The sequence below is a fragment of the Schistocerca nitens genome, chromosome 10, assembly GCF_023898315.1.
Source record: "Schistocerca nitens isolate TAMUIC-IGC-003100 chromosome 10, iqSchNite1.1, whole genome shotgun sequence".
NCBI classification, from domain to species: Eukaryota; Metazoa; Arthropoda; class Insecta; order Orthoptera; family Acrididae; genus Schistocerca; species Schistocerca nitens.
The window spans coordinates 188084790-188104489 of NC_064623.1; the positions used below are offsets into that span (position 1 = coordinate 188084790).

The 19700-nt window shown below is 46.7% G+C and overlaps 1 protein-coding gene across 1 annotated transcript in view; it reads left to right on the top strand.

Annotated features, from left to right (window-relative positions):
• LOC126209983 (uncharacterized) overlaps positions 1 to 19700 on the top strand; it is a 300774-nt gene that overhangs the window by 104586 nt on the left and 176488 nt on the right. The window lies entirely within an intron of this gene.

Below are 19700 nucleotides of genomic sequence, written 5' to 3' on the forward strand. Positions count from 1 at the left end.
ACCTTTGCCTCACGCGGGCAAGTGCTCTACCATCTTTTTTTATTTTATTCTTTTTATTTTTAAATGGTTCAAATGGCTCTTTTTTTCATTTTGTTCGTTATTGATCGTTGTGTTTGGTCGATGCGGACGTCGCAAGACATCCTGTTCAAGTTCAGTGGTTGATCTTTCCACTCAGTTTTTTATTACAGAGGCCAACCGGCTCTCTGACCGAACACGCTGAGCTACCGTGCCGGCAATCTATCTGAGCTACCGAGGCACGACTCACGCACGGTACTCACGGCTTTACTTCTGCCAGTACCTCGTCTCCTACCTTCCAAACTTTACAGAAGCTCTCCTGCGAACCATGCAGAACTAGCACTCCTCAAAGAAAGGATACTGCGGAGACATGGCTTAGCCACAGCCTGGGGGATGTTTCCAGAATGACATTTTCACTCTGCAGCGGTGTGTGCGCTGATATGAAACTTCCTGGCAGATTAAAACTGTGAGGACCAGGCGTGAGTCGTGCTTCGGTAGCTCAGATGGTAGAGCAGTTGCACGCGAAAGGCAAAGGTCCTGAGTTCGAGTCTCGGTCGGGCACACAGTTTTAATCTAAAAAATGGTTCAAATGGCTCTGAGCACTATGGGACTCAACTGCTGTGGTCATAAGTCCCCTAGAACTTAGAACTACTTAAACCTAACTAACCTAAGGACATCACACACATCCATGCCCGAGGCAGGATTCGAACCTGCGACCGTAGCGGTCGTGCGGTTCCAGACTGTAGCGCCTTTAACCGCTCGGCCACTCCGGCCGGCTACAGTTTTAATCTGCCAGGAAGTTTCATATCAGCGCACACTTCGCTGCAGAGTGAAAATCTCATTCTGGAAAGACTGAGATACTTTCATTAATAAATGCATAAACTGAACTACTCGAAAAATGCACAATGTCTTTTTTATCAGACTAATTAAAATTAACATACTCTTTTTTAATCATTTCCTACACAGATAATAAATCGTGCTTATTGTCTTTGTCCTTTTCACTCGATGGTACTTCACATGAAAAAACGTCAAAGTTTTTCACATATTACAGGAAAATATTAAGTACTTTCTTCAGGTATATTCACAGGGAAAAATAAGTCAGCAGAAGTCACAGTATAGGAGTTTGATCGGTTCTGGAGGCGCACTCGGATAGCCAGCTGGTTTGGGCGACCGCGTTCGATAGACGGAAAATTCGGGTTCGAGCCCCGGTTGCCACAAATTTTCTTGTCACAGACAATTGAAATCAATGTATAGTCGCAGAATAAGAATCCGGTTCTAGGAGGTGTCGCTGAAGCACGACTCCTCCCTTGAAATGTCAGTCACTTGAATTTAATGAGCGTTTCCTTGTCGCAGTCTCGCTTTATAACGAACTGGTGACGAAACTTGTTTGCCCACTTTCGATCTCTACTTCCTCCATTAATTGTACCTCGTAACTGGCCCAGACTGACGACCAGTTGCAAAGGCTGCAAATCAAGGTTTTGTAAGGTGCTCCTTCGTTAGTGAATTCCATTTACTTATGACTGCTGCAGTGATTTTCTGTCTCTCATCTACGAGTCAGTGCTGAAAAGCAACACCTCCAAATTTTTTGCGTGTAAATTCTCAAAGATTTTCAAGTGAAACAAACTTAATTAACATTCTACATCTTTATTCTTCTTGTGTTCATAATTGTAGCTCCCTGCCGCTAGAGAGCACCGAATTGTAGCATGTAACGTGGCGGTGCGTAGCGTATGTATTTCGGTGCATGACAGACACACACTCAGAAAACAGAATGCACGAATTCGAAGAGTTCTTTCACAAATGTCAAACATTCTACAGTGACGGTATCTCACGTTGGGAGAAATGTGTTCGTCACCAGGGTGACTGTGGTGAGATATAAATATGGAGAGGGGACGAATAAAGATGTAAAATATTAATAACGTTCGTTCCAATTAAAGAACTCTGAGAGTCTTCATGTGAAAAATTCAGAGTCATTACTTTTCAGCACCCTCTGGTACTTTCCCTGTTACCAGTTTCTACTTTAGACCGCTCCGGACGTTGACTCCCAGATATTTTACGTTTTTATACGCTCCTTCGTTGTCTGGTCTTAATCCACGAAGGATATTTTTGTGGCTCGACAGAGTCGTAATTCTTCCTAAGCCCAACAAAATGTAAATACCACTTCTGATTTTTCTGTCCAGTCCTTTATGCAACCGGGAGCCATCGCTACCTTTGCATGTATGAGTAGTCCCACGCCGCTAGCACATACGTTCCTCACGTCATGAGTTACCCAGTGCAGACACTGGCTGCGCCATTGTCTTGTGATTCCTGTATCGCCGTGCTGCGGCTCTGTGGCGAGGGAATTCCATGACTTCAGAATTGAACGTGTAAAAAGACAAAAAAATATAACTTAATTCTTCCGAGGCGATTTATTGTAGACCTTCGTAAATCTAGGACAGCAGTATAATGTACACCAAAGAGCCCAAAGAAACTGGTGCACCTGCCTAATATCGCGTGGGACCCTCCCCCCCCCCCCCCCCCCCCGAGCACGCAAAAGTGCCGGAACACGACGTGACATGGACTCGACTCATGTCTGAAGTACTGCTGAGGGTATTGACACCATGAATCCTGCAGGGCTGTCCATAAATCCGTAAGAGTACGAGTGGGTGGAGATCTCTTCTGAACAGTACGTTGCAAGGCATCTCTGATGTGCTCAATAATGTTCATGTCTGGAGAGTATGGTGGCCAGCGGAAGTGTTTAAACTCAGAAGTTTGTCACCTCGAGCCATTCCCAAGCAGTTCCGGACTTGAGAGTGTCGCATTGTCCTGCTGGCATTGCCCAAGTCCTTCGGAATTCACAATGGACATAAATGGGAATGGTGGTGATCAAACAGGATGTGACGTACGCGCCACCTGCCCGAGTCGTATCCAGACGTATCGCAGGTCTCATATGACTCCAGCTGCACACGCCCCACACCATTTCAGAGTCTCCACCAGCTTGAACAGTCTCCTGCAGATATGCAGGGTCCATGGATTCATGAGGCTGTCTTCATACCCTTAAACGTCCATCCGCTCGATACAATTTGAAACGAGGCTCATTCGACCAGGCAACATGTTTCTAGTGATTAAAAGTCCAATGTCGGTGTTGCCGGATCCAGTCATCAAGGATGCAGTCATCAAGGCTACACGAGTGAGCCTTCGCCTGCGAAAGCCCATATGGATGATGTATCGTTGAATGGTTCGCACGCTGAGACTTTTTGATGGCCCAGCATTGAAATGTCCAGCAATTTCCGGAAGGGATGCACTTCTGTCACGCTGAAAGATTTCCCTCAGTCGTGGCTGGTTCCGTTCTTCCAGGATCTTTTTCGGCCGCAGCGATGTGTCGGACATCTGATGTTTAACCGGATTCCTGATATTCGCGGTACACTCGTGAAATGGTTGTACGAAAAAATCACCCCTTCATCGTTACCTCGGTGATGCTAAGTCCCAACGCTCTGTCGTCCAGTATAACACGACGTTCAAAGTCACTTCAATCTTGATAACCTGCCACTGCAGCAGCAGTAATCGATCTAACAACTGCGCCAGACACTTGTTGTCTTACATAGGCGTTGCCTTCCGCAGCGCAATATTCTGCCTGTTTACACATCTCTGCATCTGAATACCCGTTTCTTTGGCGCTTCATTGTAATCGAGAGTGCGTTTCAATCTGTTACCTTCTTGACCTCATGCTACTCAAAGAACGCATTTTCGTTCACTGCGTTACAAACGGTACTAATTTATTCTGCACCACAGTTTTGGCGTAAATTTCATTGTTTCTAAACCATTTTTCTACGAGTGGTGTTCAATAAGTAATGCAACCTTTTTTTCTGAAAGCAGGTTGGTTTCATTCACGATTTCAGTTTGAAACGACCCCTTAAAAACATTAATGAATTACTCTGCTGATAAACCTCTTACATTATTTGATTTTCAAACAGCTGAGCAGAACTTAACGTACTCAGACATTTCGCTCTTTGCCTATTCTGATCAATAGTAAACTGACACACAATATTTTTAGCGCAACGCAATCTGACTTTCAATAATCCCTACAAAAGAATGGCCCTGACTAACATTAACCTATACCTTTCACAAATCACTTACCTCACAAAAATCTTCGTTACTCGTACTACTGCAATACAGCGACCGCCACTACTGCCAGCTAAATAAAAGATTCTAACTACTGAAGTCACTAACTACTGATAGGCATAGTTAGCAGATGAAAGATTTTGATAGAGAACAAACAATGTATTTACCTTAATAGTGTTCAAAAGTCATAATATACACTCCTGGAAATTGAAATAAGAACACCGTGAATTCATTGTCCCAGGAAGGGGAAACTTTATTGACACATTTCTGGGGTCAGATACATCACATGATCACACTGACAGAACCACAGGCACATAGACACAGGCAACAGAGCATGCACAATGTCGGCACTAATACAGTGTATATCCACCTTTCGCAGCAATGCAGGCTGCTATTCTCCCATGGAGACGATCGTAGAGATGCTGGATGTAGTCCTGTGGAACGGCTTGCCATGCCATTTCCACCTGGCGCCTCAGTTGGACCAGCGTTCGTGCTGGACGTGCAGACCGCGTGAGACGACGCTTCATCCAGTCCCAAACATGCTCAATGGGGGACAGATTCGGAGATCTTGCTGGCCAGGGTAGTTGACTTACACCTTCTAGAGCACGTTGGGTGGCACGGGATACATGCGGACGTGCATTGTCCTGTTGGAACAGCAAGTTCCCTTGCCGGTCTAGGAATGGTAGAACGATGGGTTCGATGACGGTTTGGATGTACCGTGCACTATTCAGTGTCCCCTCGACGATCACCAGTGGTGTACGGCCAGTGTAGGAGATCGCTCCCCACACCATGATGCCGGGTGTTGGCCCTGTGTGCCTCGGTCGTATGCAGTCCTGATTGTGGCGCTCACCTGCACGGCGTCAAACACGCATACGACCATCATTGGCACCAAGGCAGAAGCGACTCTCATCGCTGAAGACGACACGTCTCCATTCGTCCCTCCATTCACGCCTGTCACGACACCACTGGAGGCGGGCTGCACGATGTTGGGGCGTGAGCGGAAGACGGCCTAACGGTGTGCGGGACCGTAGCCCAGCTTCATGGAGACGGTTGCGAATGGTCCTCGCCGATACCCCAGGAGCAACAGTGTCCCTAATTTGCTGGGAAGTGGCGGTGCGGTCCCCTACGGCACTGCGTAGGATCCTACGGTCTTGGCGTGCATCCGTGCGTCGCTGCGGTCCGGTCCCAGGTCGACGGGCACGTGCACCTTCCGCCGACCACTGGCGACAACATCGATGTACTGTGGAGACCTCACGCCCCACGTGTTGAGCAATTCGGCGGTACGTCCACCCGGCCTCCCGCATGCCCACTATACGCCCTCGCTCAAAGTCCGTCAACTGCACATACGGTTCACGTCCACGCTGTCGCGGCATGCTACCAGTGTTAAAGACTGCGATGGAGCTCCGTATGCCACGGCAAACTGGCTGACACTGACGGCGGCGGTGCACAAATGCTGCGCAGCTAGCGCCATTCGACGGCCAACACCGCGGTTCCTGGTGTGTCCGCTGTGCCGTGCGTGTGATCATTGCTTGTACAGCCCTCTCGCAGTGTCCGGAGCAAGTATGGTGGGTCTGACACACCGGTGTCAATGTGTTCTTTTTTCCATTTCCAGGAGTGTATATAGCAGTTCATGACATCCAGTCTTACAAATTTACTGTCTCTGATGGACACACGTCCAGATCATCCGCTCTAAAAACTCCACCATCTCTCTCCCCACATCCACCACTGCTGGCGGCTCACCTCCAACTGCGCAACGCTACGCGCTGTTAACAGCCAACTGCCCAACAGTGCAATAGCATATACTCCAACAGTGCAAACCAACCACAGCCTTCACGCAGCACAGTCAAGTGATTTTCATACAGAACGCTACGTGGCGTTACCAACATAAAAACCTAAACAGCCTACTTACAAGTTTATTATATTGTTCCCCACTCTTCTATTTTTCAACATAATCTCCATTCAGTTCGACGGCATTTCTTCACCTTACTAGAAAGGCCTGTATGTCTGCGTGGTGCCACACGACAGGACGACGTCGCCGCCAATGTCTTTCTGCATCAGGACCCTCCTCATCACCCAAGTGCTGTTTCCCGCTGGTGCATCCTTCATTGGGCCAAACAGATGGAAGTCTGACGTTGCGAGATCCGGGCTGTAGAGTGGATGGGGAAGAACAGTTCAGTGACGTTTTGTGAGCTCCTCTCAGGTGCGCATAAATGCGTGAGGCCTTGCGTTGTCATGGTGAAAGAAACGTTCATCTCCAATTTTTGTGGTGGCGGACACGCTGAAGTCACTCCCTTAATTTCCTGAGGGTAGTACAGTACACTTCAGAGTTGGTCGTTTCACCATGAGGGAGGACATATGCGTAACCTCCCAGAAGGGTGCCGACATCATTTCACCGGCTGAGGGAACGGCTTTGAACTTCTTCTTCTTTGGAGGAGAGATGGTGTGGCCCGACTACACTGACAGCTGTTTTGTTGTGGTTCGAAGTGATGAACACCTGTGACCGTGCTCGACAAAAAAATTATCACCGTCAGTCTTGTGACGTGAAAGAAACTCCGAACAGATGGTCCTTCATTGCTCTTTATGGTCTTTTGTTAGGCAGCGATGTACGCAGCGGGCACAATTTGAGTATCCCAGCTGTTGGAAGAGTGTGTAATCACTACCAACAGAAAAGTCAAGGTGAGCAGCGAGGTGTTTGATTGTGATCCGTCGATCACCTCGAATGAGAGTGTCCGCACGTTCCAACACTGCAGCGGTCACAGATGTGTGATCGGACAGGCTTGCTCGATCTTGTTGTGATGGTGAGAGGCGCCTCGACCTTTCGGTCACTGTCAGGTATCTATAGACACTCTGCAAGCTCCTATTAATATCTGCGATGCTCCTGTTTTCCGCCAAAACACATTCGGTGACAGTTTTCTACTTGGAACGCACCGCCATAACAGACGCCATTTTGAAGGCCACGTATAGCGCCGCCACATATTGGAACGTCCTGGAATTATAGGGGCCGATATGGGAATACTCCGAGATGTCCCCCTATTCCGCATTTTTTTAACCCAACTTAGCTGAGAAAAGAATGTGTTGCATTACTTATTGAATGCTCCTCGTTTAAATAGATGTCTATAGTGCGCGTCATTTACGACGGCGGCCGAGTTTAGGTTCGTTCTGCGCATCTGACGTCACAAAACACAGTCAGCCAATCAACAGAGAACGACGTTGCCACATCTCGACTGCAGTGCAGAGCACAGACGAGTGTCTTCAGTTTTAGAAACGTTCAGTCATAAATAAAGTAATTGAAGAAAAACAATGTCTTGATAGCAGACTTTCTTTTATAGAAAGTTTGGAAAAAGCATTCTTTATACCAATTGCTTCATATTCTATTAATTGATTAAACGAAACAAGCAATAAGCCTCCTAATTCAGGCGATAGCAAGGAAAGGTTGTTTGTATCATTCTCACGAACTGCATTTTCGCAATAAAGAACAGCCGTAATTGTTTATTTCCTATTGTACTTCGACGAAACGTGAGTAATTCATAGTTCAAATGGTTCAAATGGCTCTGAGCCCTATGGGACTTAACATCTATGGTCATCAGTCCCCTAGAACTTACAACTACTTAAACCTAACTAACCTAAGGACATCACACAACACCCAATCATAAATTCATAGTCATACCAACAGTGTTTCTCGGTATTTTGCGTGATATTTTAGTCCTCCTGGACTTCTGTTCAATGACGAGCTGTGTTAGCGTAATGGCTAACCGAAAGGTTCTGCGTTCAAACCTTGTTCGGTGCTTAATAGTTTCTTTATTTAAAAACAATATCGAAGTGTCTTACTTCATGAATTTTATTCATTTGAATGTAACTTTTTGAAATTTATATTATATTATATTTATATTGTATTTATAATCATAATAAGTTTTCGGTTTTTCTAATTTTGCCCTCCAATATTTCTTTTCACAACAATTAAAAACAGTGAAAAGACACACATACAATATTCATGTTATCTGTTTTGTTTGAATATCTTCTCTTACGCAGTCGCTGTTTTACTACTCATATTGAGATATATTCTTTTGCGACAGTATTAAAAGTATTATTTAGAGCAGAATTTCGGCTCGTACGTTGCCGAGCTACTTGATTGTCTGACGCAGTTCTTTGCTTCGCTGCTTTGGCAACATCATATTCAATGTTTTCGTCGACTGATCTATGTTTTGGCAAGTATTTGCTGTCCTTTGTGACAAACACAAATTGTTTGCGCACTGCGCCTCACTGACAATATATTTTAGTTTCTATGTTTTATTACGTCCACAATTCAGTTTTGTGTACTTCGCCAACTTTGTTTTAATCAGAACGTTTTAGAAAAAAGCGAAATGACTCTGGTATAAATAAAAGTTTTATTACAGTCGCGAAAGACGGAATATTTCTCAATATTACATACGACACCTATCTGGTACTCAAATTAAATGAGATATTGTTATACAGTAAATTTTATGTGAAATTTAGGTATCTTGTCCACATTTCATTCTCAACACTGTGGCATCGACCATACAGAAAGTATATGCTATGGACTTTTACCTCTGCAAATTCTTCAAAATTTCCTGCAATGGTTTACTACAATTAGTGCTGCACAATAACTGCGTTGAGCATAGAAACAAAATTAACTCATTTATGGGGGGAACAATCAAGAAGATGTGTAAAAATCAGATTTTTGGGCCAAATAGTTTTTGTGAAATCGAATGATAAGTGTGTTAAAGCAGTCGGAACACCATGTGTCTGCACAGGCGAGCAGTGCAGTGATGACAAAATGCGGGGAGCACGTCTCTGTAGCAGCGAAACGGTTAATGCTGCCGTGGTGGCTTTACTTCATAAACTGCGCGCGCTCCCCCCTAAACGTAAGTTTGCGAACTATACTATACTATGGCGCTGCTTCTCTTGCGCGTGAGTCGTTAGCAGCTGGCAACGCAACAATCTCCCGCGTCTGGGCGAGCATGCGCGAGCCGCCAAGATAAAAGAATTGAACTATAGTAGCCTGTGGAAAATTGTGGGAGCATAGAAGAGAAAGGAAGAAGTCAACTCCTGAAAAACTCTGGAGATGAATATTAGCCAAATAAATGTAGCAGTTCTGGAATGAAAAGTAACACCTGGACCACACATGACTGCTCTTAAAGTTCTTTAGCAAGAGCTCTGTGGAAATGGGACTGAATTCCAGATCACTATTGTTATTAAGAATCCTGATGCTCTCTGTGAAACAATTAACTTACAAGGAAACACCGCCAACTTCACCTCATATTTTAAGGAGAAAGAAGCACAATTAACGTAAATCAGGTCCAACAATGGACCCTACGCGAAGATTTCGGCCCGGGCGGAGTGGCCGCGCGATTAGATGCGCCCTGTCACTGACTGCAAGTCCCCTCCCGCCCTAGGTTCGAGTCTTCCCTCGGGCATTGGTGTGTGTGTTCTTAGCCTATGTTAGTTTAAGTTATTTTAAGTAGTATGTAAGTCTAGGAACAGATGACCTCAGCATTTTTGTCCCTTAGGAATTCGCACACACACAAAATTTGGGCCATAATTCTGATAGTACGCAATTGTGACCTTCTGAATGTTCGGGTTTTAAACTTTCGCGCGCACCTATTGTTAGTCACTTGCCCCGCCCCACTACTGCCCCCTAAGGCCTGACCGCCAACTACTGTACAGGGGAGCGACAACCGCACACTTCCCATTCGCGGGATGTTGAAGGCGAGGGAACAGAAAGGTGAGGCGGACATATCTGCCCAAAATCTTTTGAAATCTTGTTTAAGAATGCATGTTATTCTATACGAAAATAATAAGCGGTATGAGAAGATAAAATGTAAACTTCAGACACATACACTGATCAGCCAGAACATAACGACCATCGAACTACGATCGGTATAAATCTACCCAGGCGATAGCAGCACGCACGGTGCATGTAGCGTCAGTGAGAAGAGTGTGGAAGGCGCGCGATCTGAGTTTGACCGAGAGCAGATTGTGATCGCCCGGTGGCGTTTCGGAAACTGCACGACTCTTCGGGTGTTCGAGGAGTGCTGTGGTGAGTGTCTTCAACGCATCTACATCTGCATCTACATCTACATCCATACTCCGCAAACCACCTGACGGTGTGTGCCGGAGGGTACCTTGAGTACCTCTATTGGTTCTGCCTTCTATTCCAGTCTTGTATTGTTCGTCGAAAGAAGGATTGTCGGTATGCCTCTGTGTGGGCTCCAATCCCTCTGATTTTATCCTCATGGTCTCTTCGCGAGATATACGTAGGAGGGAGCAATACACTGCTTGACTCCTCGGTGAAGGTATTTTCTCGAAAATTCAACAAAAGCCCATACCGAGCTACTGAGCGTCTCTCCTGCAGAGTCTTCCACTGGAGTTTATCTATGATCTCTGTGGTGTCACCGCCAGACACCACACTTGCTAGGTGGTAGCCTTTAAATCGGCCACGGTCCGTTAGTATACGTCGGACCCGCGTGTCGCCACTGTCAGTAATTGCAGACCGAGCGCCGCCACACGGCAGGTCTAGAGAGACGTCCTGGCACTCGCCCCAGTTGGACAGCCGACTTAGCCAGAGAGGAATCACTGACAATTACGCTCTCATTTGCCGAGACGATAGTTAGCATAGCCTTCAGCTACGTCATTTGCTACGACCTCGCAAGGCGCCATAATCCTTTGCTATATATATTGTGATGCCTGTACCATCAGATCAATGTTCACCGATTATGGATTAAAGTTAAGTATTACAAGATTTTCGTACTTTATTGCAATTCTCAGGACATTGTCCTGTTCCAGACCTCACGCCAATCTGCGTGAGCTTAACGCGTGCCTTTCGGCTTCCTCCGAGTGGCGCGGCTGTCTTGCTACGCCACCACAATCTCCGTAACGCTTTCGCGATTACTAAATGATCCTGTAACGAAGCGCGCCGCTCTCCGCTGGATCTTCTCTATCTCTTCTATCAACCCTATCTGGTACGGATCCCACACTGCTGAGCAGTATTCAAGCAGTGGGCGAACAAGTGTACTGTAGCCTACTTGCTTTCTTTTCAGTTTGCATTCTTCCAATGAATCTCAGTCTGGCATCTGCTTTACCGACGATCAACTTTATATGATCATTCAATTTTAAATCACTCCTAATGCCTACACCCAGAAAATTTATGGAATTAACTGCTTCCAGTTGCTAACCAGCTATATTGTAGCTAAATGATAAAGGATCTTTCTGTCTATGTATTCGCAGCACATTACACTTGTCTACATTGAGATTCAATTGCCATTCCCTGCACCATGCGTCGATTCGCTGCAGATCCTCCTGCATTTCAGTACAATTTTCCATTGTTACAACCTTTCGATATGTATTCGCAGCATTTTACACTTGTCTACATTGAGATTCAATTGCCATTCCCTGCACCATGCGTCAATTCGCTGCAGATCCTCCTGCATTTCAGTACAATTTTCCATTGTTACAACCTCTCCATATACCACAGCATCATCCGCAAAAAGCCTCAGTGAACTTCCGATGTCAACCACAAGGTCATTTATGTATATTGTGAATAGCAACGGTCCTACGACACTCCCCTGCGGCACACCTGAAATCGCTCTTACTTCGGAATACTTCTCTCCATTGAGAATGACATGCTGCGTTCTGTTATCTAGGAACTCTTCAATCCAATCACACAATTGGTCTGATAGTCCGTATGCTCTTACTTTGTTCATTAAACGACTGTGGGGAACTGTATCGAACGTCTTGCGGAAGTCAAGAAACACGGCATCTACCTGGGAACCCGTGTCTATGGCCCTCTGAGTCTCGAGGACGAATAGCGCGAGCTGGGTTTCACACGATCGTCTTTTTCGAAACCCATGCTGATTCCTACAGAGTAGATTTCTAGTCCCCAGAAAAGTCACTATACTCGAACATAATAAGTGTTCCAAAATTCTACAACTGATCGACGTTAGAGATATAGGTCTATAGTTCTGCACATCTGTTCGACGTCCCTTCTTGAAAACGGGGATGACCTGTGCCCTTTTCCAATCCTCTGGAACGCTACGCTCTTCTAGAGCATGGCGAAACCAAGGTGAAACCACGTCCAGACGTCATGGGGTTGGGCGGCCACTCCTAATTACCGATGTCGGATGTCGTAGGCTGGTAAAACAGGACAGGCGGCGAACTGTGGCGGAACTAACATCAGACTTTAATGCCGAGCAGAATACGTGTCTGAGCACACAGTGCACCCAACACTCCTAACGATGGGCGTCCGCAGCGGACGATCTACTCACGTGCCACTTTTACCACCATGACATCGGCTACTAATAGTGAAATGGGCACGTGACCATCGTCAAATTTGGCTTGTAATGCGGCAACTACGTGTCCCAGCCCCTAGACAACGAAACCAGCCAGAACTTTTAATATTTCAACTGAGTCTGAGGGTACATAGTTGAGGGCTACTACACCCCACATCATTCATATTTGAAAGCCCACAGTGTGGAGACATAGAACTGACAGACAATACCACCGTTATTCAACGTATGCTGTTTCCAATGGGGATAGAAAATTCATTATTCTGTCCCACAGCAGAGTACTATTGTTAAGATCTGAGCTAACCAAATCCACACGATCTGGTAATAAGTATTCTGCCACATGTACACTCCACTAAGCTAGTAGCGTCTAGATTGTGTACTGATGTGTATTGCAGGGATAAAAGGAAAATCTGATTGTTGCCTAAGGCCATGTGTCATAAAGTTTTAGTAAAAACCATTATACAGAAGACGTAATAGGAATTTGAGGCAGAAGGTGGTTGGTTTCTTAACGTATGCATATACGAATATGTTGGGTGGAAGGGTGATGTCATTCATCAGTACTTTAATAGGGGGAAGTCTATGTAGTCTAGAGACAATGTACCATTTTCCACAGTTAGGAGCATGAGGTATATTAGGGAAAATTGGTATGGCTGCAGCGGGAGTATAAGAAATTCATATAAAGCAGAACTGGTTGACGTTGAAATCGACCATCAGCCTGTAATGTTGCAATAGCCTTCTATAGCTAATCGCGAGCTTATGGATTCGGATGAAACAGAATAAATAAGTGCGACTATCTAACGTTTGACAGATACGTTTACATCTTCGTCCGCTACAAAAAAGTTTTTAAGCCCTGATTTACAACTACGGAAAATGACTGTTCGATTTTGAGTCTGTCTAAATGCTAGCAATGCGGAAGCATTTCAGAAATCAGTATGGGATGGTATATAGTGCCAAAGACTGTAGTTTTAATGGAACATTTGTTAATGAAGACAGGGGGTATCCTACACATCATTCCTGTACTTAAATAGCGCTGAGAGACATTTGGAACCCGTGTTACACGCATCTGATTCCACTGTACCTCTGGATTCCTGGACATTTTTCTTCCCAAGCAAATTACATTTAATAATCAGAAGGGAGCGTATATGATTGTATAGGGTGTGGGAAACTGTTGTTTTAGTGGGACATATGTTAATGGTGGGAAAGAGTGTCACACACAGCATCAATGAACTTAAACGGCCCTAACAGACGTTTGGAGATAAAGTTACAGGCAACTGAGTCCAGTGATTAGCTGGATTGAGGCGTATTTTCACTGTAAGCAAATTACATTTACAAACCAGGAAGGACTCTGCATGCACGCGCATGGCATGGAAGATTATACGAGGCGTGTTCAGAAAGTAAGCTCCGATTGATTGCCAAATTGAAACCACAGTGAACATCAGAAATGTTTTACTTGTAACAATTAGCTACACCTTTCAGCTACTTCTCTATGTAGTCGCCGTTATGACTTAGACTTTTGTCATAGCGTTGTACCAACTTTTCAATAGCCTCATCATAGAAGGCAGCCGCCAGTGCTTTCCGCCAATTCTCCACGCTGGCCTACACCTCGTTGTCTGTGTCAAAATGTTGTCTTCAAAGACAGCGGTTCATGTGACCAGAGATGAAACTCAGGGGGAGACAATTGCGGACTGTATTGTGGATAATCTAACATTTCCATTTGAAAACGATGCAGGAGCATCTTCATTGCCCCTGCAGAATGCGGCTGAGAATTGTCTTGAAGAAGAAACAGCACGACAGTTATGTAATGTTAGCTGCATAGCTTCAGGCGAAATTTCTCACCAGGCCCTCGTACTTGGCGGCAGACACTATTTTCTAGACATCTTTACGCACTCACTGCGAGCTCAGAAATGAGAAGAGCGACGTGATGCTAACTGGGGTTATACTAGAGACACTACCCAACACATCTGTGCAAAGCTTTATCGGATTTTCATAGTCGTTTCCATTTCGCGACCGATCGGAGCTTACTTTCTGAACGCCCCTCGTAAATGGCTCTGAGCACTATGGGACTTAACTTCTAAGGTCATCAGTCCCCTAGAACTTAGAACTACTTAAACCTAACTAACCTAAGGACATCACACACATCCATGCCCGAGGCAGGATTCGAACCTGCGACCGTAGCGGTCACGCGGTTCCAGACTGTAGCGCCTTTAACCGCTTGGCCACACCGGCCGGCTGGAAGATTATAGTTTTAATGGAAAACTTGTTAATGGTGGGAAGGGGAGCATACACAGCATCACCGTAGTTAAATAGAATTGCCTGACGTCTGAAGCTGTGCTACAGTATTTTGCAAATAATTATGTTTTGTGTGCTTTCAGTTCCACATTTATTGAATTCAAACCCTTTTGGAGTAGGTATACCACCTTGTTTTGAACTTTCGTTGATCAATGATTGAATGACCAAAATCACAAACAGCACGTCGCCATCTCAGTGCTCCCACTGTATTAAGAAAACAATACCGCAGACCTACTCACGCTCCAGTGCAACACATACTGCTTCCTCCACACCACGAATGTCCATGACACTTCGATGCCTTAGAAGCACGATCAGCGATGACTGTCAGGCTGTTAATTTAAATGTAGGAACAGCAAGCACAATGAGTATTGATTCACTAACACGGGAAAGCCGAGACAGAATGTGTCGTATTTAGCTGTCAACTGCCCTTCGACATACACTTAAGCGCCAAAGAAACTGGTATAGGCACGCGTATTCAAATAGAGAGATATGTAAACAGGCAGAATACGGCGCTGCGGTCGACAACGCCTATATAAGACAACAAGTGTCTGGCGCAGTTGTTACATCGTCTACTGCTGAAACAATGCAGGGCATCAAGATTTTAGCGACTTTGAATGTGGTGCGATGGGACACATGTTCTCCGAGGTAGCTATGAAGTGGGGATTTTCCCTTACGACCATTTCACGAGTGTACCGTGAACATGGGGAATGCGGAAAAACATCAAATCACCGACATCGCTGCGGCCGAGAAAACATCCTGCAAGAACGCGACCAACGACGACTGAAGAGAATCTTTCAACGTGACAGAAGTGCAAAACTTCCACAAATTTCTGCAGATTTCAATGCAGGGCCACCACAAAGTGTCAGCGTGCGAACCATTCAACGGAACATCATCTATAGAAGCTTTTGGAGCCGAAAGTCCACTGGTGTACCCTTGATGACTGCACGACACAAAGCTTTACGCCTCTCCTGGGAATATCAACACCGACATTTGACTGTTGATGATGGAACCATGTCTCGTTTCAAGTAGTATCGAGCGGATGGACGTGTACGGGTATGGAGACAAACTCATGAAACCATGGAGCCTGTATGTCAGCAGGAGAATGTTCAGGTAGGTGGTGGCTCTGTAATGGAGGGGGGCGTGTGCTGTTCGAGTGATATGGAACCCCTGATACGTCTAGATACGACTTGCATTATTCGTGTCCATTGTGCATTCCGACGGACATGCGTAATTCCAGCTGCACAAAGCGATACCCCACACGTCCCGGGTTGCTCCAGAATGGCCCCAGGCACACTCCTCTGAGTTTAACCACTTCCGCTGTCCACCAAGCTCTCCGGACATGAACATTATTGAGCATATCTGGGATGCTTGCAACGTGCTGTTCAGAAGAGATCTTCACCGCCTCGTACTCTCACGGATTTATGGACAGCCCTGCAGTATTCATGGTGTCCGTTCCCTCCAACACAACTTCAGACATTATTCGTGTCCATGACACGTTATTTTGCGGCATTTCTGCGTGATGGCGGGGTCCATACACGATATTAGGCAGGTGTACCAGTTCGTTGGGCTCTTCAGTGTATATGTCAGTTTGCCGCACAGATTCTCCCACCTATTCGATCCTCACCATACATCCTCAATTTCCACTATAACTTTGATGTCACTGTGAGCTGCTGTCCAAACATGGACCCGTTTATGGTTTACTAATAGCTACCGGTGAACAGTAACATCGAGTCGGCAGCTCAACACTAGATCGTTGCAGTCCACCAGTCTTGTGAGCCCACATCAGTTCGTGTTACGTGGTTGACCTGCGAAGCAAAAGCATCACGTGGATGCTGCTAGGATCGTATAGGTTGGCATACTCTATTCGAATATGTAACGGGAAAAAGAATAAAAAAGAATCTCTGGGAAAGACGACCTGTTTCTCTCGAAACATAATTGTCGATTATGGTATGTATGGAAGCATAAAGACAACCATTTCTTACTCCATACCTCTTGATGTTGGGATGGGCGGCATTCGATAATACTGATGCGATGTACCCTCCACCACGTACTGCATAGCGACATGAGACGTATTTGTTTTACACTCCTGGAAATGGAAAAAAGAACACATTGACACCGGTGTGTCAGACCCACCATACTTGCTCCGGACACTGCGAGAGGGCTGTACAAGCAATGATCACACCCACGGCACAGCGGACACACCAGGAACCGCGGTGTTGGCCGTCGAATGGCGCTAGCTGTGCAGCATTTGTGCACCGCCGCCGTCAGTGTCAGCCAGTTTGCCGTGGCATACGGAGCTCCATCGCAGTCTTTAACACTGGTAGCGTGCCGCGACAGCGTGGACGTGAACCGTATGTGCAGTTGACGGACTTTGAGCGAGGGCGTATAGTGGGCATGCGGGAGGCCGGGTGGACGTACCGCCGAATTGCTCAACACGTGGGGCGTGAGGTCTCCACAGTACATCGATGTTGTCGCCAGTGGTCGACGGAAGGTGCACGTGCCCGCCGACCTGGGACCGGACCGCAGCGACGCACGGATGCACGCCAAGACCGTAGGATCCTACGCAGTGCCGTAGGGGACCGCACCGCCACTTCCCAGCAAATTAGGGACGCTGTTGCTCCTGGGGTATCGGCGAGGACCATTCGCAACCGTCTCCATGAAGCTGGGCTACGGTCCCGCACACCGTTAGGCCGTTAGGCCGTCTTCCGCTCACGCCCCAACATCGTGCAGTCCGCCTCCAGAGGTGTCGCGACAGGCGTGAATGGAGGGACGAATGGAGACGTGTCGTCTTCAGCGATGAGAGTCGCTTCTGCCTCGGTGCCAATGATGGTCGTATGCGTGTTTGGCGCCGTGCAGGTGAGCGCCACAATCAGGACTGCATACGACCGAGGCACACATGGCCAACACCCGGCATCATGGTGTGGGGAGCGATCTCCTACACTGGCCGTACACCACTGGTGATCGTCGAGGGGACACTGAATAGTGCACGGTACATCCAAACCGTCATCGAACCCATCGTTCTACCATTCCTAGACCGGCAAGGGAACTTGCTGTTCCAACAGGACAATGCACGTCCGCATGTATCCCGTGCCACCCAACGTGCTCTAGAAAGTGTACGTCAACTACCCTGGCCAGCAAGATCTCCGGATCTGTCCCCCATTGAGCATGTTTCGGACTGGATGAAGCGTCGTCTCACGCGGTCTGCACGTCCAGCACGAACGCTGGTCCAACTGAGGCGCCAGGTGGAAATGGCATGGCAAGCCGTTCCACAGGACTACATCCAGCATCTCTACGATCGTCTCCATGGGAGAATAGCAGCCTGCATTGCTGCGAAAGGTGGATATACACTGTACTAGTGCCGACATTGTGCATGCTCTGTTGCCTGTGTCTATGTGCCTGTGGTTCTGTCAGTGTGATCATGTGATGTATCTGACCCCAGGAATGTGTCAATAAAGTTTCCCCTTCCTGGGACAATGAATTCACGGTGTTCTTATTTCAATTTCCAGGAGTGTATATGCTGGATGTTCCCAGGTGATGGGCAGGCGGGCAGGCGGGAAGATCTACATTATGTGATCGAAAGTATCCGGACATCTCCAAAAACATACGTTTTTCATATTAGGCGCATTGTGCTGCCACCTACTGCCAGGTACTCCATATCAGTGACCTCAGTAGCCATTAGACATCGTGAGAGAGCAGAGTGAGACGCTTCGCGGAACTCACGGACTTCGAACGTGGTCAGGTGATTGAGTGTCATTTGTGTCATACCTCTGTACGCGAGATTTCCACACTCCAAATATTCCTACGTCCACTGTTTCCGATGTGATGGCGAAGAGGAAACGTGAAGGAACACGTACAGTACAAAACATTACAGGCCGACCTCGTCTGTTGACTGACAGAGACCGACTACAGTTGAAGAGGGTCGTAATGTATAATAGACAGACATCTGTCCAGACCATCACACAGCAGTTCCAAACTGCATCAGGATCCACTGCAGGTACTATGACAGTTAGGCGGAAGGTGAGAAAACTTGGATTTCACGGTCGAGTGGCTGATCGTGAGCCACACATCACGCCGGTAAATACAAAACGACGCCCCGCTTGGTGTAAGGAGCGTAAACATTCGGGAACTGAACAGTGTGAAAACGTTGTGTGGAGTGACGAACGACGGTACATAATGCGGCGATCCGATGGCAGGGTGTGGGTATGGCGAATGTCCGGTGAACACCATCTGCCAGCGTGTGTGGTGCCTACAGTAAAATTCGCAGGCGGTAGTGTAATGGGTTGATCGTGCTTTTCATGGAGGGGGCTTGCACTCCTTGTTGTTTTGCGTGGCACTATCACAGCACAGGCCTACATTGATGTTTTAAGCACCTTCTTGCTTCCCAATGTTGAAGAGCAATTCGGGGATGGCGACTGCATGTTTCAACATGATCGAGCGCCTGTTCATAATGCACGGCCTGTGGAGCAGTAGTTACACGACAATAACATCTCTGTAATGGACTGGCCTGCACTGAGTCCCGATCTGAATCCTATAGAACCCCTTGGGGATATTTTGGAACGCCGACTTCGTACCAGGCCTCACTGTCCTACATCGATACCTCTCCTCAGTGCAGCACTCCGTGAAGAATGGGCTGCCACTCCCCAAGAAACTTCGAGCACCTGACTGAACGTATGGCTGCGAGAGTGGAAGCTGTCATCAAGGCTAAGGATGGCCCAACAACATACTGAATTCCAGCATTACCGATGGAGGGTGCCACGAACTTGTAAGTCGTTCACATAGTGTATGTTGAGACTCGTAGTTGATATAAACTTCACTAAATCTATAACACATTAAAAGGACCAGCATTCCCGTACACTGTCATCAGAAGCGTTAATTGCAGTTAAATGTCTAGCAGTAAGCATCTGGAGCGATCTGAAGAAGAATGCATATGTCGGGCTCCGATTTGTCTGCTGGATTCTTAAGGGCAGCAACCTAAGCACTAAGAACTAACAGGGTG